Below are 26,446 nucleotides of genomic sequence, written 5' to 3'. Positions count from 1 at the left end.
AACCAAGCACTTCAGCCACAAAAGTGGCAGTCACTGTTGCTGAAGTGCTTGTTTGGTAAACTGTACATCTCCTTTTTAATATACAACATAAGAGTGGGTGGGAGGGATCAAGCATAATTTCAATGTGCATCATTTTTCATTATGGGCTTTTCATTATGGGCTTTGCCCACCTAGCCTTTTACTACATCTCCATTTAGCTAAGGCCTGTGACTTGCTCATTGAATAAGTTTGCTATTATTATCTTTGCTACTAGGCTGTTACTCTGGCTTAAATCACCCATATGGTCGTGAGGCCTGTGATTTGCTGTTTTGATTCAGTTTGTATTTGAAAACTCTCTTTTGGATGTGTGATTTTTAATAATTGTACCATGTTTCAGATTTATTTTTCCTTATAGAAATAAATGCTCTATCTTTCACTAAATCACCTCCAATCACATGTACTGGCCTCGGGCATGTGATTTGCTGTCTGATGTACATTTGAAGGTGATCTAGTTTTTTAATGACTTTACTCAGGCAGCAATCATCTGTACTGGTCTGAGGTATGTGCTTTGCTATTTGGATTACATTTGCTTGGTATTTAATAATTTGTTCCAAGTTGTAAATTTACTTTTACTTATAGTTTCAGATTTATATTTCCTTCTAGTAATAAATGCTTTACCATACAGTAAATGCTCCACCTCCAATCACCTGTACTAGCCTTGGGCCTGTGATTTGCTGTTTGAAGTAAACTTGATGATAATCTAGTTGTCTACTAGACGTTACTCCAGAAGCAATCATCTGTACTGGCCTGAGGTCGGTGATTTGCTGATTGGAGAAGTGTGCTGGTAATATATTTTCAACTAGGCTTTTAAAAGATATTAATTCTTGATTAATGAAAATATTCCAGGGTCATATAATTTATTAAACTGCCATCCTGTCTGCCAATGCTGTGCTAATAAGTTTCATAGATGTGCTATATTCTTTATTAATCTGCCATATATTTGTGCCGCTGCTCTGTTGCTTAGTTTAGCGAGTCATCTCGCTACAGCATATGCCGAATATTGGTAAAAACAATACTGTGAGCTGTAAGGAGGTCAAAATTCAATGTAAATGACTGAACATAAATAGTAATACTATAGGAACAAAAACAGGTCCAAATGACATTATTTTACCATTTTTTTAAAATTTTTAAAGAAAAACAAAACAATTGAGAGCAGTTTTGCTAATATCAAAACCAAAACATGATAATAATTTCAGAGGGAAGGAAGAGTTTCAGAGGGAAGGAAATCTAATGTCTCTGGTAGTATAATATAGCGTCTTAGACCGGCCTACCTATCCACACTGTGAATCTGTTACTTAACCGTACAGACTTGCTGCTCGATCGTCTCTTCAGCACGTATCACCAGTATGAACCCTTGAGATACTACTATCTGCAACGAGGCCTGACTTCCGAGTCACCTTTTTTGCTGCCCCTGAGCTTCTATAGCTGTTTCCTACAGTATCATCCCGCTGGTACTGTAAGTAGCTTGCTATGGTTCACGGTCATTTTGCTATGTTTGCTGTGTTAGATGCATATTTGCATATAAACTTTCTATCACACCGTATACCGCTGATCATTTTCTAGCCTCCCGCTGCCCCTTTTAGTCTCCCATGAGTGCCCGTCTAGTCCTCGTAGCCATCTTGTGTTTCCTCAAAGGCCATCTTAGTTTTAGTCGCAATATAGCTGTGTTTAATGTCCAGCTGCCACCGTCCCCATAAAAGCATATTTGCGTATAGACTTTCTCTCACACCATATACCACTGATCGTTTCCTAGCTTCCCACTGCCCCTCATAGTCTCCCATGAGTGACCGTCTTGTCCTTGTGGCCATCTTAGTTTTAGTCGCAATAATGCTATTTTTAATGTCCTGCTACCACAGTATGCCTTGTCCTTTGGCCATCCCCGTAGATGTTTATTTGCATATTGAGTTTATATCTCACACACACAGTATACTGCAGATCATTTCCTAGCCTCCCGCTGCCCCTTTTAGTCTCCCGTGAGTGACCGTCTTGTCCTCGCAGCCATCTTGTGTTTGCTCAGTGGCCATCTTGTTTTAGTCTCAATATTGCTGTGTTTAATGTCCTGTATAATGTCTCCTTCGTAGACGCATCTTTGTGTATTAAGGGGCTTATGTATCAAAGCTTGATGTGAGATAAAATTGGGAAATATATATCACTAACCATTCAAAACTATCATTTATTAAACACAGCCTGCAAAATGTATGTTACAAGCTGATTGGTTGGTTATACTGTATATATCTCACAATTTTATCTCACATCAAGCTTTTATACATACTGTACTATATGACCCTTAGTTTCCATCAAGCAGGCCACATTTCACATTATCTGATGGTGTAAATGTGAGGAAATTTAATGTGTAATACGTTTTAGCCTGGTCCATACAGTATGCCTGGTTTATGTATATCTATAGTATATATATATATATATATATATATAAATATATAAAGTGTACAGTATACATATATACTGTACACTGAGCAGTGTTAGGAGATAGTGAAAAGAGAAGGTACCAAACAATCAACTCCCAACTGTAATTTTTCAAGGTTGTGTTTGAAAAATGACAGTTGGGAGCTAATTGGTTGGTACCTTATCACTTTTCACTGTCTCCTAATACTGCTTAGTAAATAGACCCCTGTGTTTCTCTCTAGCAGGCCACATTTCACATACCCTGTATACCGATGAACACTCCATAGCCCCCCACTGCCTCGTGACCATCTTGTGTATGGTTGGCAGCCATCTTGTGAGTCACAATATTGCTGTTTTATATTGACCCATTAACCCATTAACACAGTACTGTATGTGCTGCTACAGTGTCCCCGGGCCTAGATGCATATTTGTGTATCCAGTTGTACACTGTACAGTACATTGTACTTCTCAACATACTGTACAGTACTATAGTATATTTGTTCTATACAGTATATTTGTTAAAAAAAATTGTATGACCTGAACATTTGAATTGCTACTGTATGAGGGTGCCTGGCCATGACCATTATTATCATACAGTATGTTACAGCTGATGTAAGAAAGTAATACCCCCCTGTGTTCTAAAATACTGTACAGTATGTTATACAGTATAATGTTTTTTTTAAGATACTGAATATTAAATTATGTATACTTTGCTCATTCTGTATACTCTGTAAGATTATTGTATATCTATTGTTCTCTCCACAGTTTTTGTTGTCAAACATGCCGACAAAAATCAGCAAATCCATCAGCAAGATAATTGCAAACATGAACAAAGAACACGAAACAACACAACAGATCCAGGCCTGGCTGAAAGTGAGTGGTGTTCTTGCTAGTTTACAGACTGTGTGCTATCATGCATTTGAGAGAACGTGGACCAGATATAGACTTCCTTCTAAATGCACATGGTAGGTACTTTACAGCAACCTTTTTTTATTATACTGTATGTTGCTAGATTGCTACTGTATTGTGTTCCAAGTTCAACACTAACTGTCCAATAATTTCTATATGCTCTGTATGTGTTCTACCATAGGAGCGTCAAAAAGATTGTGCACAAATTAACTTGTGAGGATGATGATCATACAGCTTTACAAATAAAACATATTCTAAAAACAGAATGTGACCTGGACATCTTCTGTTCCAGCATCAAATGGATGCATAAGGAACTGGGATGGACTTTTAGCCCTACAAGGTACGTAAAATACTATAGTGTACAAAAATGCACAAATGCACTGTACAGTGCACTATTTTATTCAGTAAACTGTCCTTCATAATGCACTGATTTTACATGACTGTAAACTAAAACTTGTTTTTATTCCACTGGATACATCACATGATAAGGGATGTTAATAAAGAGAAGAGAGTTGAAGAAGCAGGATGGTGGATAGAGAGTGGAGAGAATTTTAATTATGTCATTTTCACAGATTAAACTTCAGTTTCTCTCGAGAGGTTCTCAGGACTGTCCTTCCGGAACCATGCACATCTCTCACTTAAACCATGTCCTAAGCATCTATTAAAGGTCCATGTATGGGGAGGTATATCTCGTTGGGGTGCAGGACCGATCTTAATTTTTGAAGGTACAGTACAGTAATGTTTGTTGTAAAATTATTTACAGTCCTGTACAGTGTGCGCTTGTTACTGACAATAATTTCTCATCTCTTTAGGCATCATGGATAAGACCTACTGGTGCCATTTGTGAGAAAATGCTTTCCATCGGGACATTGATTATTCCAGGATAATGATCCAAAACATTTGGCTTCAGCAAAATTCATGGAAGAGAGACGTATAAATTGGCAATGCACACCACCAGAGTGAGTATTGTCCTACTGTATTAACTGTTTATTGTACAATAAAGTGTGTACCATGCAGTCATTATTATAGTATGCTTTTTATTAAAGTACTTACTTTGACTGAATATTTTTTATATTTACTTTCCTGTACTGTAGGTCACCGGACATGAATCCCATTGAATTGGTCTGGGCCCAGTTGAAGAGGTTCATCAGGTCTGATGTGAATCCAACAACTAAACAGGAACTTTTGGATGGGATAATGAAGTTTTGGAAAACAGTATTGACACATGCCCTGTGTAACAATTAAATTGATCATCTGTATAGAATCGTACCAGTTGTCATAGAAAGAAACAGTCAAGCAACTGCTATGTAGCTTATACAGCACTGTACTGTATGTTATATACTGTAATTAGTAATGTGGAGGAGGGGTTTAACTTCCTCTTTTCAGTTTGTGATCCAGACTGTTAAGTACTGTACACTGTGTCCATACTGTATGTTCAGTACAGTATTGTGGTTGTGCTTTCTGTCCCTACAGTATATACAGTATTCTCCTAATTTCTTTTATGAGCTCTTTATCTACCTTTCCCTTACCTTATTTACTGTACAGTACACAGAGAGAGAAAAAAAGAGAGAGAGAGCAAAAGAGAGAGAGAGAGAAATAGAGAGAAAAAGAGAGAGAGAAAAAAAAGAGAGAGAGAACAATGTAGTGTACAGTACTGTACTTACGCTGACTCTGAAGGCCACTGGGCCCGGCTGGTATTGGTGGTTTTGGTTGATCTGTGGAAAAAGAATAGTTTCCATCAAAACCAATAGTAAACAAATAAACCCCTACTGTACAAATCTTGATCAGAGCCTCCATAACACCAAAAACAAACACACAACAGAGAGAGAGAGAGAAAAGGAGAGAGAGAGAACAATGTAGTATATAGTACTGTACTTACCGGGCCCGGCTGCAGGGTCCTGGGCAGGGAGGCTTTCAGGCTCCCCCTCCTCATCAATTATTAATACATCTGTGTGTATAAGAAACAAAATATTATACAAAAAATATAAAAGGCAGTAGCAGTGCACTAGTGTGTCCATAACTGTATTAATCATTACCACTATCTAGTGATGAGGCTGGTGATGGTGTTCATTGTGCTGGTGGAGTCAGTTGAACTGTGAAAAAAGAACAGTTTCCCTCAAAACCATTTGTAAACAAATAAACCCCTACTGTACAAATCTTGACCAGAGCCTCCATAACACCAAAAACAAACACACGAGAGAGAGAAAGTAGAGAGAGAAAAAAAAGAGAGAGAGAGAAAGAGAGAGAGATAAAAAGAGAGAGAGCAAAAAAGAGAGAGAGATAGAAAGAGAGAAAAGAGAGAGAGAGGAGAGAGAGAAAAAGAAAGAGAGAGAGAGAAAAATAGAGAGAGAGAAAGAGAGAGAGAATAATAGAGAGAGAGTACAATGTAATGTACTGTACTTATGCTGACTCTGAAGGCCAATGTGCCCGGTTGGTGCTGGTGGTGGTGGTGGTATTGGTGCTGGTGTAGTCGTTTGAACTATGGAAAAAGAGCAGTTTCCATCAAAACCATTTGTAAATAAATAAACCCCTACTCTACAAATCTTGAAAGAGAGAGAGAAAGAGAAAGAGAGAGAAAAAGAGAGAAAAAGAGAGGGAGAGAGAGAGAGAAAAAGAGAGAGACAAAGAGAGAGAGTTAAAGAGAGCAAGAAAGAGAGAGAGAGAAAGCGAGAGAGAAAAAGAGAGAGAAATAGAGAGAAAGAGAGAGAGAGAGAAAAAAAGAGAGAGAAAGAACAATGTAGTGTACAGTACTATATTTATGCACACTCTGAAGCCCACTGGGCCCTGGTGGTGGTGGTGGTGGTGGTGGTGGTGGAGCTGCGTCCTCCTGGGCAGTGGGGGCCTGGGGCCCTACGGTTTCTCGAACTGTGGGAAAAAAATATAATTTTGGCTGAAAACAATGTGGCAAAATGTCAATAAATTCAGCCTAATAGTACTACAGTATTACTGCAGTATTATTACACTTTACTGACTGTATGCACTTACTGTACAATATGGCCCATGGGCACCAGACCAGGTATGTATGAGCTGATATTGTTCGCCACAGTGCCGGCGTCGTCAAGTGTACTCTATGCACACTTGCTGATGCCAGCAGCGAGGAAAGATGAGGGGGTGGGAGGGTTAACAATATCCCCAGATTGAGCTGGGCCACTGGAGGGAGCAAGTGAGCACATCGTTGGTGATTGACTGCATACACACTAGATGATACAGTATGAACAATATATCAAAATGGGTGAGAAATGGGAATGGCATTTAAATGCTAGTGGCTGTTCAGCCACCGGTTCAAATCCAGACAGCGTCAGCCCAAAGTAAAAGATCCTGACATCAGAAGGTAAGTAAACTATACCTTACCCTCTCCCTCCCTAACCTACAGTATTGTAACCTCCACGTTAGTGCCTAAACCTAATCCCCTTCTCCGCACCCTAAACCCAACCCTCCTGGGTGACCAACCCTAAACAAAAAATGCAAGTTTAAGGTTTACTCGAATCACAGCTCACCTTGGTGTCCAGCTCCACCACAACTATATGGAGGTGTTCTGCATAAAGAAAAGAATAACACAGTAATGTACTTTACAGTACTCAGTGGGAAAGTAGAGGGTAAACATACTGTACTGTAACATTACTATATACTGTACTACAGTATTAATACAAAATGTCCTATCCTACTGTATACAGTACTTACTTGGCTGGGGAGTCCGGGTCGTTCTCTTCCTCCTCCTCAGGTTCTGGGCTGGGGGAAGGCTGAGGCCCTTCAATGTCTTCTACTAAAAAACACAAGGACAGAAAGAATTATTGTGTGAGGAGAAGAGGTTGGAGATGCATTGAGAGAGAACAATGTAGTGTACAGTACTGTACTTACTCAGACTGTGAAGCCCACTGGGCCTAGCAGGTGGTGGTGGTAGTGGTGGAGCTGCGTCCTCCTGGACAGGGGGGGCCTAGGGCCCTACGATTTCTCGAACTGTGGGAAAAAAGAATGTCATTTTGGCTGAAAACAATGTGGCAAAATGTCAAGAATTTTAGCCTGACAGAACTACAGTATTACTACAGTATTATTACACTTTACTGACAGTATGCACTTACTGTACAATATGGCCCATGGGCACTATACCTGGTGTGTATGAGCCGATATTGTTTGCCATGGTGCCGGCATCATCAAGTGTACTCTATGCACACTTGCTGATGCCAGCAGTGAAGAAAGATGAGGGGGTGGAAGGGTTAACAATATCCCCAGATTGGGCTGCGTCACTCGACGGAGTGAGCGAGCGAGCACATTGTTTGTCATTGACTGCATACACACTAGACCATTTGAACAATACTGTCTAATGTATCATTGAACTATATTGTTAGCGTTCATCCAAATCATCTAGCAGGTAAGCCCTTTAAGATAGGTCACCGAAACATACTGTAAAAGGAAAAAAAAGTAGAAAGATACGGTACAGTAGAAGACAATGTAGTGTATAGTACTTACAAAGCTCAAATGAGAATGAGAAAGAATTAGTGTGTAAGGAGAAGAGGTTGGAGATGCGTCTTTAGTGTACAAGTGAGAGAAAGAGAGAGAGAGAGACTGACAATGGAAAAAAAAGGAGAGAGATACTTTAGAAAACAGGTCAGCGAAACATACTGTACAGTACTGGAAAATAAAAAAAATCTAACCAAGAGAAAGGAATTGCAAAGTGAGAAATGAATGACTGTGTGTACACAGACCTTACAGGAACAGCATCCACAGCAGCAAAGGTACAGTACAGTGGATGGTATGGTAAGGAAAGACAGCCATAGTCAGGTACAGTACAGTAAGTGTTAGACATGTGAACAAATACAATAGGATATACAGTACTGTACAGTATAGCCAGGAAACATAGATTGGGACAGTACAAGAAGGAAAATAGAGACTCAGGTTATTCTCAGGCACATGGGATAAATTACCCTATATAGTACATACAACAGGAACAGAGTAAATTGGCATAGAAGGCATCAAGGATTAGAAAGAGGCCCACCACATGGGAATTATTCATACAATACACAAATACCTAATGCTACAGTACTGTACATACAGTACTGTACCTGTAAAGACAAATGTTACTAAGACAATGATGTTTGAAGTTTTAAGTGTACAGAAACAATTGAACAACTGTACTGTATACTGTACCAAAAATCCTACTGTACAACAAGTCTCTACCGGAATAACAACACAAACCAATACAGTATACTGTAGTACAAAAACTACTGTAGTCTGTGAAGATGGCATTGGGCCCAACATGGTACAGTATGGTATATAAGAAAATTTGCAGTACAGTATGAGCAAGTGGTGCAACCTCACACAGAGGCTCTGTGGGTGGCACCCCACGAGATGTACTTTTGCCTTGCAGGGTGCCAGGATCAGCACCCTGCTGCCTGAATTGCTGGCCTTTGCATACTTTGGATGCTACAGTATAGGCACACCCTGGCATTTAACATTTTTTAGGGGGTCTATTTACTAAGCAGTGTTAGGAGACAGAGTGAAAAGTGATAAGAAAGTGATAAGGTGCCAGCCAATCAGCTCTCAACTGTCATTTTTCAAACACAGCCTGTGAGATGGCAGTTGGGAGCTGATTGGCTGGCACCTTATTACTTTCTTATCACTTTTCAATCTGTCTCCTAACACTGCTTAGTAAATACTATAGACCCCTGAATCTGTCCATGACATAATAATGTCAGACTTTAAGGGGGCAGGGCCAGCACCGATAAACAGTGTACACAGTAGGTCGACATAGATTTGGTCAACGTGCATTAGGTCAACCAGGAAAAATGGTTGACTGTGACTCATGATCACACACAGTATTTGCCAGCATGGCAATAGATAATAATGGATGAAATATTGCCAAAATATTTTTGATGACCAAATTTAGTATGGTGGATCAACTTTCCTTTTGTTACTGTAGGCTTACTATACTATACAAACAAGCCATGTCGACCAATAGTGTGTTGCCCTTTAGTCCATATATATTTAATGACCCTGTCAATCAAATCTCTACCAGTCATGTGAGTGTGTGGTAACAACTGTCAGTCATCGTCAGATATCCAACACCCTATAGTGCAGTGTACTGTACGTCAGAGTCGTGCACTGTATTTGTTATTGTACTGTACACTGTAATTCATGTAATTGTACAGCAATACTGTACTTACTGCGCCTATCTAGCAGAGGCAAATCCCTGCGCAGCAGGTCCAACCACCGCCATTGCAGGGCATGGATGGTCCTACTGCACCCATATTTCATGTATATTTCTCTCCCCGCTCTCCTGTAGGCCAGGTCTTTCTCCTGGTTAGTGGAAAAACTTTGGTCTCTCCACTTAACCAAGAGAAAAAGCTCCCCAGGCGAGAATCTTCTGGCTCTGGTCGACATTTTCAAGAGCCAGTACAGCACGACGCACAATGCACGTTAGAGGCAGCCGTGGATGAAGATGGCAGCCGTATTATAAGCACTAAGTGTGTTATAACACAAAGTGTAATTATATAACAGTTAAAAAAAACAATAATCTGCATAAATTTGCAACTGGACTGAACATCTTCTATTTCTTTTCATCCCTGCAGCTATGTTACCCATTCTACAAGCTGCATAGTCTAACTAGTGCTTTGCAATCACTCAGATCAGCTGTTTGGATTTTAAAAAGTATGTTACCCATTTCCATCTAGCAAGCAACATATTGTTCTTACATTTCTGCATAATGGAATTTATTTCTGTTAGCAAAGATTTAGATATAGTGACTTGATTGTATTGGTATTACCTGGGTGGGGTATGTTGTTCAGTGATGCCTAGTTTATTGTAGGATACTGCTTGTGTTTACACAAACCCAGTGCCAAATTTCTTCATTGATTAGTTAGCATTTGTGCTCAGCTGTAGCATGTCTCAATCAGACTTTCTTTAAGTTTAGAATCAGTATAGAGGCAGCCGTGGATGACGATAGCAGCCATATTATAAGCACTAAGTGTGTTATAACACAAAGTGTAATTATATAACAGTTAAAAAAAACAGTTGAACAAACATTGAACAACATCTATGACAAGGTAATTACAATATCATTCCTTACTAGTAGTTTGTGTGTTGTACATTTATGAATGTATTGCAAAAATGTATCAGAAACTTCTATTAATGATCTCACTCCTTTACATCACATCCTTTACTCTCCCTGCAGCTCATCCTTCTGTACATATTGCTGCCTCATTACTTTCTTCTTCTCTTACAAACACATATGAGCTTTTAACTTATCTATACACATTGACAATAACATCCACAACCTCTCGCCATAACAAACATTCAGACAAATCCTACAAATATATTTATATCTCTCTCCTGCTGCTTCTATTAGCTGGTGACATATCTCCAAATCCAGGCCCGACCCACATGCCACACCCACAATGAACTATAAATCAAGCTAACCTCATAAACATTGCATGCCTCCCTTCACCCTCCAAGTCACTAAAATGTGCCTTATGGAATGCACGCTCTGTCTGCAACAAACTAACATCCATCCATGACCTCTTTATTTCAACAAACCTCAACCTTCTGGCAATAACAGAAACATGGCTCACACAATCAGACACGGTCTCCCCTGCTGCACTTTCACATGGTAACCTACACTTCTCACACATCTCCAGGCCTAGCAATTGTAAAGGAGGTGGGTTAGGAATATTACTATCCCAATCTTTCACATTCACAGTTCTCCCACAGGTACCTTCACTCACATTTACATCATTTGAAGTACATTCCATCAGGACTTTCACCCCTTTCTCTCTGCGAGTTGCTGCTATCTATCGCCTGCCTGGGCCACCGCAACAATTTCTGGAACATTTTTCAGCTTGGCTCCCTCACTTCCTATCCTCAGACATCTCCACCATCATTATGGGTGATTTCAATATCCCCATTGACAGTCCACAATCTCCTCATGCCTCCAAACTACTCTCTCTAACCTCCTCTCTTGGCCTCTCCCAATGGACTGACTCCTCTACTCATAAGGAGGGCCACTGCCTTGATCTTCTATTTACCAGACTATGCTCAGTTTCTGATTTCACTAATGCTCCTTTCCCTCTCTCAGATCACAATCTTATCACCTGCACACTATCCTCCATTACATCAACCTCAATGTCAGTGAAATCAACCAAACCTCCTAAAACCCGCAGAAATATTAATGTGATTAACTTTCAACAACTATCTACCTCTGTACAACAACGACTCTCACCAATTTCTGCACTCACTTCTCCTGAGACTGCTGCATCACACCTAAACCAGATTCTAGTCAAAGCCCTCGATGAAGTAGCTCCAGCTACCCATCACACTCCGCGTAGACTTAGACGTCAACCGTGGCATTCTAACTTAACAAGGCATCTACAAAAACTCTCACGTAAAGTAGAACGTCAGTGGCGAAAGTCTCGCACTCCAAGTGACTTCCTCACATATAAGTCTATCTACAACTCTTATCGTACTGCTCTGGACACTGCCAAGCAAATATATTTCCAATATCTTATCTCTGCTCAAGCCTCTAACCCCAAACAACTTTTTCATACATTTAAACTGCTTCTTACCCCTCCCTCACCCAAGCCACCTGCTACTATCTGTGCACAAGATCTTGCTTCATATTTCAAGGACAAGATTGATAATATCCAAACTGAAATGTTATTCTCTTCGTCAGCTAGTGACCTACTCAATTCCCTACCTTAACCCTCTGGCACATTCTCTTCATTTGACCCCACAAATGAAGATGAAGTATCTACACTCTCATCATCCTCCTACTCTATTACCTCTTCTCTAGATCCTATACCCTCACAAATTAGTAAAGCTCTGTCTCCTGTGCTCATCCCAACCCTAACTAAAATCTGTAATATCTCTCTTTCTACTGGCATCTTTCCATCACTGTTCAAGCATGCAGTGATTATTCCCATTCTGAAAAAACAAAATTCTGACCCTAACACTCCCTCTAATTACCGTCCTATCTCCCTGCTCCCATGCCCCTCCAAGCTACTGGAGAGACTTGTCTACACATGCCTCACACACTTTCTTAAGACCCACAACTTATTGGACCCACTTCAGGCTGGCTTCCGTTCCCAGCACTCCACAGAGACAGCACTGACTAAGGTAGTAAATTATTTGGTCACTGCCAAGGCTAAAGGCCATTACTCACTTCTAATTCTTCTAGATCTCTCTGCTGCTTTTGACACTGTTGACCACTCTCTTCTCGTACAAACATTACAATCCCTAGGTCTTAAGGACACAGCTCTTTCTTGGTTCTGTTCCTACCTATATGATCGCTCTTTTTCTGTTCGTTTTTCTGATTCTGCCTCCTCTACGCTACCTCTATCAGTTGGAGTACCGCAAGGCTCTGTCTTAGGTCCTTTGCTATTCTCAATCTATACCACCTCTCTTGGCAAACTAATCCGCTCTTTTGGATTTCAGTACCATCTGTATGCGGATGATACTCAAATCTACCTATCCTCTCCAGATTTATCACCATCTGTATTGGTCCGTGTCACTGAATGTATTTCTGCCATTTCATCTTGGATGTCATCTCGCTACCTGAAACTTAATATTTCTAAAACAGAATTAATTATATTTCCACCGACCAATAACAGTTACCAATCTGATCTCTTTATCACTGTTGATAACTCAACAATCCACCCCACCCCACCAGCTCGCTGCCTTGGTGTCATCCTTGATTCTGAACTGTCCTTTGTTCCCCACATTCAATATGTCTCAAAATCATGTTACATACATCTAAAAAACATATACAAAATTCGACCATATCTAACACAAGACACTGCAAAAACTCTAATCCATGCACTCATTATTTCCCGCTTTGACTATTGCAATAGTCTCCTTACTGGTCTTCCCAAAAACAGGCTATCGCCATTACAATCCATTATGAATGCAGCTGCAAGGCTTATCTTCCTTGCCAAATGTTCATCATCTGCTGCCCCGCTCTGTCAGTCCCTCCATTGGTTGCCGGTTTTCTACCGTATTCAATACAAAATACTGTTACTTACACATAAGACCATTAACTGAATTACACCAACATACATCTCTTCACTCATCTCAAAATATCTCCCAACCCGACCTCTCCGCTCAGCACAAGATCTGCGTCTCTCATCCCCGTGCATTACTTGCTCCCATTTATGGTTACAGGACTTTCTTCGGGCTGCACCCACTCTATGGAATGCCTTACCACACACAATAAGACTTACCTCTACTCTTCAATCCTTCAAGCGTTCCCTGAAAACTCACCTCTTCAGACAAGCTTATCAGATTCCAGAACCGACCACATAACCTTCATAGCTTCCATGTCTTATTACATCCCCTCTCACAGTCCACACATAACCTCACATATTGTCTTTCTTTCACATACTCCTGACATTTGGCCGACATTCCTGTGTGACTGGATCATGCAGCCCACCAAGAAACTCTGCATTCTGGCCGGACCAAATTGCAATATATAGCACCTATCCTTGTGTATCAATGCCTATTTATCTATAGATTGTAAGCTTGCAAGCAGGGCCCTCTTACCTTTATGTCTGTCTGTTATTACCCTATTTTGTTCTATCAATGTTTCCAATTGTAAAGCGCAACGGAATATGCTGCGCTATATAAGAAACTGTTAATAAATAAATAATAAAATAAATAAATAAGTGTGTCAATCGTTACGGCAGGCATCTGTGATGTACTGTAGTGGCAAAGCAGTGTGTGCATCACGGGATCAAAGCCTGGAAGGCTACAATTTCTCACAGAAATCAATTGGTGGTGTGAGAATTCTGTCATTTACTGTATACCAACACATACAGGTATCGACGCACAAACAGCATTGAATAAGTATAGAGCAATTGAAGTTCAATATTATTAAGTAAGCTTACTCCAGTACAGTAGACTCTCCTCAACTTCCAACCACCTGCCATTTCTACTGTATGCTACTCTACTCTATGCCACCCAGCTGTATTTTAAATGAAACCACAATGCACTAGACATTGCACTGTTTGTATTGTACAAAAGGCAGTGATGTACAGATAAGGGCAGACCTTTGAGCTGACTGCTTACAGTAAATGGAATAACAAAGCATCCTTTAATATGGTAATGAGAGGTTATTGCTTGCTTTGGGGGAAGGGACCTGATGCACTGTGTGTGACTCCCGTCCCACTGGACATGCACATTACTACTGTATGAGCATCCTTACACTACAGCTACTGAGCGGCTCAACTCGGACATCGCCGGCGTTGATGCAAGTTTGTGCTTTAAATGCACAGTCAGTTTGTAATTCAGAGACCTCTCTCTCAGACTGAGTCCACTACTAGTTACTGGTCATGAGAAATCACTATAGTGTCCAAGGCTGGGACTGCGCCGAAAATAACGCAAGTTTGCGCTTTAAATGCAAACTCAGTTTGTAATACAGAGACTTCTCTCTCAAACAGAGCCCACTACTGTAGCAGTTTCTGAAGTCATGAAATCACTATTGTGTACAAGTCTGGGACAGCACAGAGTGGCGCAAGTGTGAAAATTCAACAGCATATTGTAGTAATACAGACAACTGGGCATGCACAGTGATGATCTTCCATATGCCATGGCATAGCAATACATGGCGTATGGCTTGGGTCCACTGGGCATGCGCCACAGTTTCCATTGTCATTGTAACCCCTCCACTGGGCTTGTGCCATAAATCCCATTGCAATCCCTCCACTGGGCAAGCACCAGAGATGCCATTTATAACCCCTCGGAGATGGCTGACAGCCACCAAAGCACCAACCGTGCTGACATTGCCGCAAGTTTGCACTTTAAATGCACAGTCAGTTTGTAATACAGAGACCTCTCTCTCAAACAGAGTCCATTAGCAGTTAGTGAAGTCATGAAATCACTAAAGTGTACAAGTCTGGGACAGCATCGAAATTCATGCTATTTTGCACTTTAAATGCACAGTCAGTTTGTAATACAGAGACCTCTCTTTCTCATACACAGCCCACTCACTACCAGTTTCTGAAGTCATGAAATCACTATTGTGTCCAAGTCTGAGACAGCGCAGAGAGTAGCGCAAGAGTGCAAATTCAACCGCACAGTCAGTTTTTAGTTTACAGTACAGACACATAGCAGCACACTAGTTGTCCCAGCAGATGGGGGATGGTGTACTTGGCAATGGTCACTTTTCATAGCCTTTTGTGGACACAAGGACAGAGCTGAATGCTTATAGTAAATGGCTAACATAGCATCCTTTATTATGGTTTGAGAGGCTCTTGCTTGCTTTGGGGAAGGGACCTGATGCACTGTGTGTGACTCCTGACCCAGTGGGCTTGTGCCATAAATCCCATTGCAACCCCCCCACTGGGCATGCACCAGAGATGCCATTTATAACCCCTCGGAGCTGACTGACAGCCACCACAGCACCAACCGTGCTGACATTGCCGCAAGTTTGCACTTTAAATGCACAGTCAGTTTGTAATACAGAGACCTCTCTCTCAAACAGAGTCCATTAGCAGTTAGTGAAGTCATGAAATCACTATTGTGTACAAGTCTGGGACAGCATCGACATTGATGCAAGTTTGCGCTTTAAATGCACACTCAGTTTGTAATACAGAGACTTCTCTCTCAAACAGAGCCCACTACTGTAGCAGTTTCTGAAGTCATGAAATCACTATTGTGTACAAGTCTGGGACAGCACAGAGTGGCGCAAGTGTGAAAATTCAACAGCATATTGTAGTAATACAGACAACTGGGCATGCACAGTGATGATCTTCCATACGCTATGGCATAGCGATACATGGTGTATGGCTTGGGTCCATTGGGCATGCGCCACAGTTTCCATTGTCATTGTAACCCCTCCACTGGGCATGCACCTGAAATCCCATTGCAACCCCTGCACTGGGCATGCACCAGAGATGCCATTTATAACCCCCAGAGCTGGCTGAAAGCCACCACAGCACCAACTGTGCTGACATTGATGCAATTTTGTGTTTTAAATGCACAGTCAGTTTGTAATGTAGAGACCTCTCTCTCAAACAGAGTTCATTAGCAGTTACTGGTCATGAAAAATCACTAAAGTGTCCAAAAATAGGACAGCACAAAAATTGCCGCAATTTTGCAATTTAAATGCACAGTCAGTTTGTAATACAGAGACCTCTCTCAAACAGAGCTCACTAGCAGTTTTCGAAGTCATGAAATGACTATACAGTAGTGTCCGAGTCAGGGACAGCGCAGAGAGTGGTGCAAGTGTGAAAATTCAACCGCATACAGTACATAAGTAATACAGACAACTGGGCATGCACAGTGCAATAATCTGGGCATGCACCACATATCCCATTGTAACCCCTCCACTGGGCATGCGTAAGAAATCCCATTGTAACCCCTCGGAGATGACAGCCACCACAGCGCAGACATTGACGCAGGTTTGCACTTTTTAAACGCACAATCAGTTTGTAATGCCTCATTTTAAACAGTCTTTTAAACAACAACACTACTACATTAGTTTTACTATAGTGTCCAGAGCAGACAGTGCCAAAAAAAAATTATTCTTTTCCAGGGATCGAACCCGGGACCAGCATTGTTGCAAAGTGATCACCTAACCACTCGCCCACAAGCCAGCTATATTAAGAACTGCACATAGTGGGCTCATCCTTGTACACACCACCCACCCGCTGCTGGAAATTGTCTTTCTTTCCAAATATTATACAGTACTAGTACATGCTGTACTGTATATACACAGTACACACCATTAGAGAATAATTCATCCCATCTCAGTGAAAGCTGTGCGTGCATCTCATTAATCTACAGTATCGGTTATACCGTGATAACAACTCGAGCAACTTCACTACTGCACAGTTATGTACAATATGTGTACTAATTTGCATCCTGATCTAAGAGCTTACTGTATGTATGTGATATTAAAAATATTGGTTGTGCGAACATGCAAATACATTACTGTACAGTGTGTGAATGTGATATCCATCCAATATAACAGTATGGTATTCAGTACAAATTACAACAATGGAGCACTAGCCACCCAGTGGTTAAACGCTGTATTACATGCCATAGCATCTCCTTCGTTGAAGAATCCCACGGTACTCCACAAGTCCAGCCATCACATAAAGATTCATTGTGCGACTCAGAGCCCTGAATGGCGCGGCATTAACAACAAACTAGCTGGGCACATCTGTACCTCCCATAAAAATGCACCAAAACAAACATTAAAAGATGTTAAAAAGAGATTAAAAACAATAAGGTTCCCCAGCTTTCTGAACCCATCATGCATACCAGAGTCACAAAGAAAGAGAGATTTGCACAATATCCTCCTCAAACAGGTCCCAGGATAATTGGGAAGGACAGAGTCCCTCTAAGTGGTATAATGTCAAGTCTGGTAGTGAGGTCCCAATTCTGCACCAAAATACTGATGCTTTTCAGACTAATGTCCTTCTACCAGGTGTGGGGAACACACCACCAAACTCTCTGTACATGAGGCATGTGCCTTTGTGTGTCACTTGTTGGTGGATAGTACTATATCTTGTTTTAGTGCAGTCAGTATGAAATTTACCAGTAACCACAAAAAATTTCCACTCTACCACACCATAGCATGCCATACCAAACCATATCATACCATATGCCATCTTGAGTGGAGTGTGGTTTGGTAGGGCATGCACAGACTGTCCCTGTAAGTTTTCCTACTTAGTAAATATGTATACATTTTTACATCTAAAATGGAAAGTCACAGATCAAAGCTTATTATTATTATTATTATTATTATTATTATTATTATTATTATTATTATTATAAAACTGCCAATCATCAACTGAGGGATTATTAATCAAACAATGAAAATAATAAAATTGGGCAGAGGGGATGGCTATTACTTTTGTGTCTAGGGCACCCTGACCAATAAATCCCCCCTAGCCAGTCACCACTATGGCAGAAAATGGTACTGACATGGCTAAATCTTACGAGACCCACTTTGGAACAATTTATATTCAGACACTTATCTTCCAATTGCTCTAAATTTTCCCATTTATCACACCAAAGAATTACCAATTTAGCTGCACCAAAACACTAATTCCAAATACCTAGTACTCCATTTGCAAACTAAGATGCAATAAGAGGAAAAAGTAACAAAATGATGGAAACATATAGAACACATGGGCAAAAATTATGAAAAACGAATCCGACACTAGTGACAGTCACCATGCCATACCCTGCCCTGCCCTGATAGTCTTGTTGGGACTAGTTACCTCCAAACCCACTATACCAATGGTATGGAGATGAGCCCAGATGAATTCTGCTTAGGTACAGGAGCTCATGTCTTTTATGAGGTCCCCACTTTGTCTATGGATTCCAGACATGGGCTGTTTGACATTATGCCAGAGGGACCCCATGCTGCTTGTCTCCCTGCTACAATGTCAACATTCCGGCAGGTTAAGCCTAGTGATGATTAGTTACAAATAGGGGCTAATCCCCTTATTTCTGTCTTGGAGTGATCCTGGAGTCCTCCCTCTCAATTAAGCCACACATTCAGCAACTCTCGAGACCTGCCATTTCCATCTTAACAATATTTCCAGGATCAGACCCTTTCTCATCCAGTATGATACTAAAACTCTCATCCACTCACTGGTTATCTCCAGATTGGACTACTGTAACCTCCTTCTTTCTGGCCCACCTGACTACCACCTCTCTCCACTCCAATCTGTCCTCAATGCTGCTGCTCGGCTCATTTTCCTCTCCAAATGTTCTACACCTGTTTCTCATCGCCTTCAACCCTACAACGGCTCTTCTTCTCCATCAGAACCCAATTCAAGGTTCTTCCACTCACTTACAAAGCCCTCACCCATTCCTCTGCCATTTACATCTCTGACATCATCTGCCTTCACAATCCCACCTGCCCTCCTCGCTCAACAAATGCATGCTGCCTCTGCTGCTAACTGATTACTTCCTTCCACGCACATCTCCAACATTTTGCCTGTGCTGCTCCCTACCTCTGGAACTCTTTTCCTCTCCCCCATCAGACTCTCCACCTTTCTACAAATCTTCAAATGGGTTCTCAAGACCCACTACTTCATCATAGCTTTCCAGCTCTCATCCTAAATTGGTGATTCATGGTCCTTCCTCACTGTCTACCCCATCTGTGTCACCACTGTTTGTCTGCCCCTCCCCTTTATAATGTGAGCTCTTGTGCTTCTTCTTACTTATACTTTCATCTACTCCTTACTCCCCACAAGGTCTCCTAACACTTGGTTGCTTACACATGTTGCTGATATGAGTGTGCTGCAAAGTGTATAAACTATGTCCTTGTCCTGCATTGTATTCTTCTGTAAATCACTAGTTTCTTGTTAGCTAATTTGTTTATGTACTGTGTAAGGCGCTGCGGAACACTTGTGGCACCAAATAAATAAAGGATAATAATAATAATGTTTAACTATGAGCCTAAACTTAGAGGCCTAGGGACGTTTATCAGTTTTAGAAGAGACTCCTGTGCATTTTTGTTGCCTGTTTCTGCATTTTGTGAATTTTAATACATTTTTGCTATCGCAGCAGCTTAATTATGCACGCCCCTGTAACTGTGGGCCTAATTCAGACCCACTCGCGAGTGCTGAGCGCTCGCAAGCGGGTCGATGTTGGCCAAGTGTGCATGCGCACGACGGAGGCGGCTCCATCGTGCGCATGCGCGAGACCCGAATAACTATGGCCTCGCACCAAAGGGGGCATGCTGTCAATGGTGAGTGACAGCATGCCCCCTTTGGTGGACATGCCAGGGGCGTGGCTGCCCAGACGGAGGCATTCCCATGGGAATGCCTACCACCTGGGGCTGGGCCCACTGACATCACAAGTGATGTCAGTGGGAGTGCTTTTGGCTCTGATAGAGCCAAAAGCACTCCAGGGCTTGCTTAACGAGACCCTACTGCAAGGGTCTCGTCGAAAGCCTGATGGTCATGTTGGTCTTGACCATCACAACCATCTTTTTTCCGCTTGCTATAGCTGTGGGTGGTCACCCACAGCTATGCGAGCGGCCAGGAGGCCACTCTAAAAACTAAAAGGGACGGCCCTGATTGAGAGCGAGTGCTCTGTCAGAGCGTCTGGCTCTGAATCAGGGCCTGTGTTCAAATGCACAGGCGCACCTGCGTTCCACCAACCACCCCCCCTCTCCACCCCCAAATGGTCACTTCCTGTAAATCACTATGAGATGGGAATGCATGCTCACTGCGATCGGTTCCCAATCACAGCAGCCAGTTCATACATGCACACTGCCATGGATATGCGTGCACAAAGCACTATAATTGACCGGCTGTGTGTGAATGAAGCCTTAAAATCCAACCTGAATAAGGCCTTTTGGCCCTGATTCAAAAACGGATACATGCACACTGGCCCACCATTGACCCGGTTGCGAGCGCACAGCGCTTGCGACCGGGTCTGAATCAGGCCCTTAGATCCCTGATTAGTGTTTAGCTATTGTGCCCAGTCAGATGTACATTGTAATTACACTTTCTAGTTCAGTGCTTATGATTTCTGTGGTCATAACACCTATTGAGTTGTTGCAATTGGCTAAACTCCCCACTGATGTCATGTATCTCTATGATAGATTGCTAGATTCCTCTGTCTGCCCCCCTCCCATCTCCCCCTACTCAGCTCTCCTGCCCTGTCTATTATCAGTCACCGGAACTTACCAGCAGATGAGTGAGGCCATCTGAGCAGTAGCCAATGATGATCGGTGTGTGCAATGATAGTCTGCCCTCTGGAGACAGGCCTTGTCTATTGCATGGTCTTGTCAGATCCTCACTGTGTACATACATGGTCAGGGCTTAGCAAAGGAGCAGGATATGGGACAGTAGTTGGAAGTCTGTCATTCCAACTTGATATCCTGGTGGCAATGGCAGCTGTGGACTGGGAAGATGCAGTGATCATGGGGTGTCTCAGGCTTTCTGCCTTCCATCCTAGGATCTTGGTCTTGGGTGGAAGAAAGGGGGTGGGGCCTCCTTCCTACCCTCTATATAACTTGTGCTAGACACACACTCTACCTCATTTTATAATAGATTCTATCTGTATCTTCTAAACCAGGAATGGGGAACATCCTCTCCCGGGGGCCGTATAAGGCCCTCAGAATCATTTGGTCTGGCCCTCTGAGCTTTTTTCTGCTAGCTTCATCTGGCTAGCAGGGTGCCTAGAATGTCACCCTGCAGCCAGAATCTATGCAGCAGTACCGCCTGAACCATCCTTAGGATGCTTCATATAGTCACACTGCTGCCTGTACAGCTCCCAGGAGCTTCCTTAGGATGCTCTGGGCATTGCTGTTATCACTGGCAATTGTGGCCCCGCTCCATGTGACATCATGCGGAGGGGACGTGATCTGCAGTGAGCCCGTAAATAATGTTTAAATAGCCCTCAGCGGAAAAAACTTCCCCATGCATGTAATCTAAACTAACAGACTCTGGGCCTGATTTAGAGACGGAGGCTCCAAAAGAGCGCATGCTCTAAATCAGGGTGGTTTTTCTTTATTATTTTGTGCGGCCTCCTGGCCGCTGGCATAGCTGTGGGTGACCACCCACAGCTATTATGAGTGGCCAGGTGATGGTCGTTATGGTCTCGTCCATTGGGGCTTGCGACTAGACCCTTGTGGTAGGGTCTCATCTGCCGCAAGCCCCAGAGAACTTCCAGCTCTAATAGAGCCAGAAGCTCTCCCACTGACATCACTAGTGATGTCAATGGGGCTGCCCACAAACGGCAGGCATTTGCATGGGAACGCCTCCGTTTGGCCAGCCACCACCCCTCCCCGCCTTCCAAACGGGGCGAGCTGTTGATCAATATCGACAGCCGCCCCTTTTGGATGCAAGCACCGGAACGAGTGCTTTCTGCACACGCTCCGGGGCTCGCATTCGCAATGGCCGAACATCAACCCGCTTGCGAGCTGTATGCGCTCGCGAGCGGGTCTGAATCGGGGCCTGATTTCCTTAGTATGCACATATTTTCCTTTTCTCCTCAAACTTGTTTTTAGTGAATTGTACCTACTGGCATTTACATTCCCCAATAACATAAAGCATAAAGTTAAAAGAGTAACAGTGAAATATTTATTATAGTATACAAATGATATACAATGTTTTCCCAGCCTATGTTAGCAGCCTGCAGTCAGTCACCCTATAATTCTGATTAATTAATCTGTAACTGAGTGCAATAAGGTACTATAGACTTTGTTTTGGAAAATAATTTATAGCAGGCCTGTCCAACCTGTGGCTCTCCAGCTGTTTAAAACTACAAGTTCCAGCATTTAGGAATCCTTAGTAGCAAAGGTGTGGCAGGGCATGCTGGAACTTGTAGTTCCACAACAGCTGGAAAGGCACAGATTGGCCAAGCATGATCTATAGGCCTGATTCAGCAAGGATTGCAATTGCAACTGGGTACGCACATTGAGTGATTGTTAGCGATCGCACAAGCATGTAAGCTACACTGTGGGTGCAGCCATGCAATTATGCACACAGGTAGGAACCAAACGCTGAGTGAGTCAGAGAAACACAGGCATGCCTGTGTGTTGGAACACCGTTTCATGGCCGTGCATAAATTACCCACCATACGACTGCATTCACAGTTTATAGTAAGTATGCACTGCGTGCGACGAGACTTGCTATATCTGTGATGGAAAAAGAAGACTCTTTGTCGGAGGCACTCAGAATATAAATGAAAAATAGAAAAATAATAGAAATAAAATTTTACTTTTAATATTAATATTTCTAAAATGTAGGATTGACATACAACATATAGTATATAAGATTGACACACAACATATATACGTAATCTGTAATATTTGACAGATATATGCTATAAGAAGAAACTTATAAGATATTTATGCTCATAAAATTTTGATTGAAAATTCTGGATGATGGCGAATATTATGTAAAGATCAACCTGTTCATAAAGGGTGCTTTATATAAGTATAGATAAATATAATCATAAATTAATATAAATCAGAGAAATTTTTCAGAACAGTGATTGATAAATATAACAAGTACTGATGTAGAATGCCCTCCTGCATGGAGGATCCCTCAATACACCCCCTTACAATGTAATGTGTATAGATGACCACGTCATATCCCAATGCCTGTTGAAAGAAGTTTGTAGTAAAGTAACATGCATATATATTCAAAAAATTGTACAACCACAAGCATAAGGATATAGAGATAAATCAGAAATAAATCAAACCCACTTGTTAGGGTGAGGTAGTAGCAATAGACTTATCACCAAGATGACATAAATGTAGATTGAAAAAGGCGATGTCAGATTAGACATTGGAAGTATCCTCACCCTCTTATAATGGGGTATGTATAAATAACCACATCAGATTCTAATCCCTGTAGGGAGAGATATATGGTAGAATAACATACATTGATATTCAGGTTGAACGAACACAGAATCAGGGTTTAAGGTTTGTCAGTCCTACTAATTAGGATAGTGTAGTAGCAGCACAGTTGTCACCTATGGAACATAAATGGGTTAGATATAGCAATGACTATAAAGAAATTAGGTGAGTTTTCCATATCATAGATCTCACAATAGCAGAGGAAAGGTGCCCAGATCCTGACTACCCCACTTCTGCTATCACCGAGTCTTGTGTGCAACAAAGGACATGGGATGAGAGAGTGGGGTTGGCAGCTGGTGGGAAGGAAGGGATATGAGCACTTCTGCTGTCAGTGTGCGCAAACTCTGGCTATCCTGATATCCTGGACATTGCAGGACAGGCAGGGCTGGTCGGCTGATTAGAGAGTATGAAAGATTGAAATAAGATGCAATATAAAAGGTGATATATTGCAGTATGTTTGACAAATAAGAGGGTTTCAATGAATATTCAAAAAGGTTTTAATCACCAATATTTTGGTTAGATAGCCCCTGAGGATAAGGGTATGAGAAAATGGAATATTAAAGGTAACCACTAAGCATATGTAAATAGTTATAAACCATATGCTAATAAAAGTAATATCCCAAAATAGTAGGTCTGAATATCCTCAGTATTTTGTAGACACCAGAGGGCTGATTTTATGTTTCTCTCTATTGCCTTAATATCTAACCTAGGTCCTGTTCCCAGCAGTAGTGGGATAGATATATCACAAAATGTCTGAGAGTCCCACTTCTCAGGCAGGACCTGATGTGACTGTACAACGTACAGAAAGTCCAAAGTGAGTATGCTGTAATTACCGCATACCTCTGTGTGCTGCCTGTGGGTGCAGGAAATCAAATAAATTGTGTAACTGCACAGTGTGCGGTAAGTCCTGAACGAGTGTGCTGGAGTCACTGTACAGCTCCGTGTGCTGCCTGTGGGTGCGGGGAGTCCAATTGCCTCGTGTGGCTGCACAGCGTGCAGGTCAGGGCAGCTTGTTATGAAGAATGGCCGTAAAGGACAGGCAGTCGTGGCTGCCATCCTCTGATCAGGAGGCGGTGAGGTGCAGGGGAAATCCCTTTTACGCATCAGTCGGGAGGGTACCCTGCCTTCCGGATCACATGGCCTTGTTACAGATGACGTATGTTTCGCCTGTTGAGAGGCTTGTTCACATCCAGTAGAGTGTGATGTGTTCAGAAGATATTTATACCATACCTGGTAATAGTAAATTAATAGTCTAATTGTTTATTGAGACATGGTCTCTATGCCCAGAGAGATAGCAGATATACTGGTATCCAAAGACATGGATGACATATATATGTAAAGCAAAACATTGTCATATGGATATGATAATTGTAAAGGGATATGATTCATATGATAATACTGTAATAAGTGTAATATTTAGAATGAGATGATAATTAGGATGATAATTGGGGTGAGAAGATAATCAAAAATAGCAATTCAATATAATAGAACAGACAATTATCCTAATAGGTCAAGGGGTATTTAGAAGGAGCATGTGTTAACACACATGTACAAATATGCCCCACATCATACACATACCCCTGCACACCCACACCTGCATCTATCTCCATTGGATAATAGTATGCATACATTGAGTCAATTCTGTTGAAAAACAAGAACAAAAACAAAAGCAAAAAGGTGGCCAGAAAGAGAACGTAGTTCCTACGGCTCCATATATAGACACACATACACATACATCTATATATATGCGCATATGCATACATGCACACATACCCCTTGACCGATTAGGATAATTGTCTGATGCGCAAAAGGGATTTCCCATGCACCTCACCACCTCCTGATCACAGGACGGAAGCCGCGACTGCCTGTCCTTTACGGCCGTTCTTCATAACAAGCTGCCCTGACCTGCACAGTATGCAGCCACATGAGGCAATTGGACTCCCCGCAACCACAGGCAGCACACGGAGATGTACAGTGACTCCAGCACACACGTTCAGGACTTAATGCATGCTGTGCAGTCATACGATGTATTCAAACTCCCTGTACCCACAGACAGCACACGGAGCTGTACAGTGACTCCAGCACACTCGTTCAGGACTTACCGCACACTGTGCAGTTACACAATTTATTTGATTTCCTGCACCCACAGGCAGCACACAGAGGTATGCGGTAATTACAGCATACTCACTTTGGACTTTCTGTACGTTGTACAGTCACATCAGGTCCTGCCTGAGAAGTGGGACTCTCAGACATTTTGTGATATATCTATCCCACTACTGCTGGGAACAGGACCTAGGTTAGATATTAAGGCAATAGAGAGAAACATAAAATCAGCCCTCTTGTGTCTACAAAATACTGAGGATATTCAGACCTACTATTTTGGGATATTACTTTTATTAGCATATGGTTTATAACTATTTACATATGCTTAGTGGTTACCTTTAATATTCCATTTTCTCATACCCTTATCCTCAGGGGCTATCTAACCAAAATATTGGTGATTAAAACCTTTTTGAATATTCATTGAAACCCTCTTATTTGTCAAACATACTGCAATATATCACCTTTTATATTGCATCTTATTTCAATCTTTCGCACTCTCTCATCAGCCGACCAGCCCTACCTGTCCTGCAATGTCCAGGATATCATGATAGACAGAGTTTGCGCACACTGACAGCAGAAGTGCTCATGTCCCTTCCTTCCCACCAGCTGCCAACCCCACTCTCTCATCCCGTGTCCTCTGTTGCACACAAGACTCGGTGACAGCAGAAG

Source organism: Taudactylus pleione, unplaced genomic scaffold (genome assembly GCF_031769625.1).
Source record: "Taudactylus pleione unplaced genomic scaffold, aTauple2 ptg000063l, whole genome shotgun sequence".
Taxonomy (NCBI): domain Eukaryota; kingdom Metazoa; phylum Chordata; class Amphibia; order Anura; family Myobatrachidae; genus Taudactylus; species Taudactylus pleione.
This window is presented reverse-complemented; position numbering follows the sequence as displayed.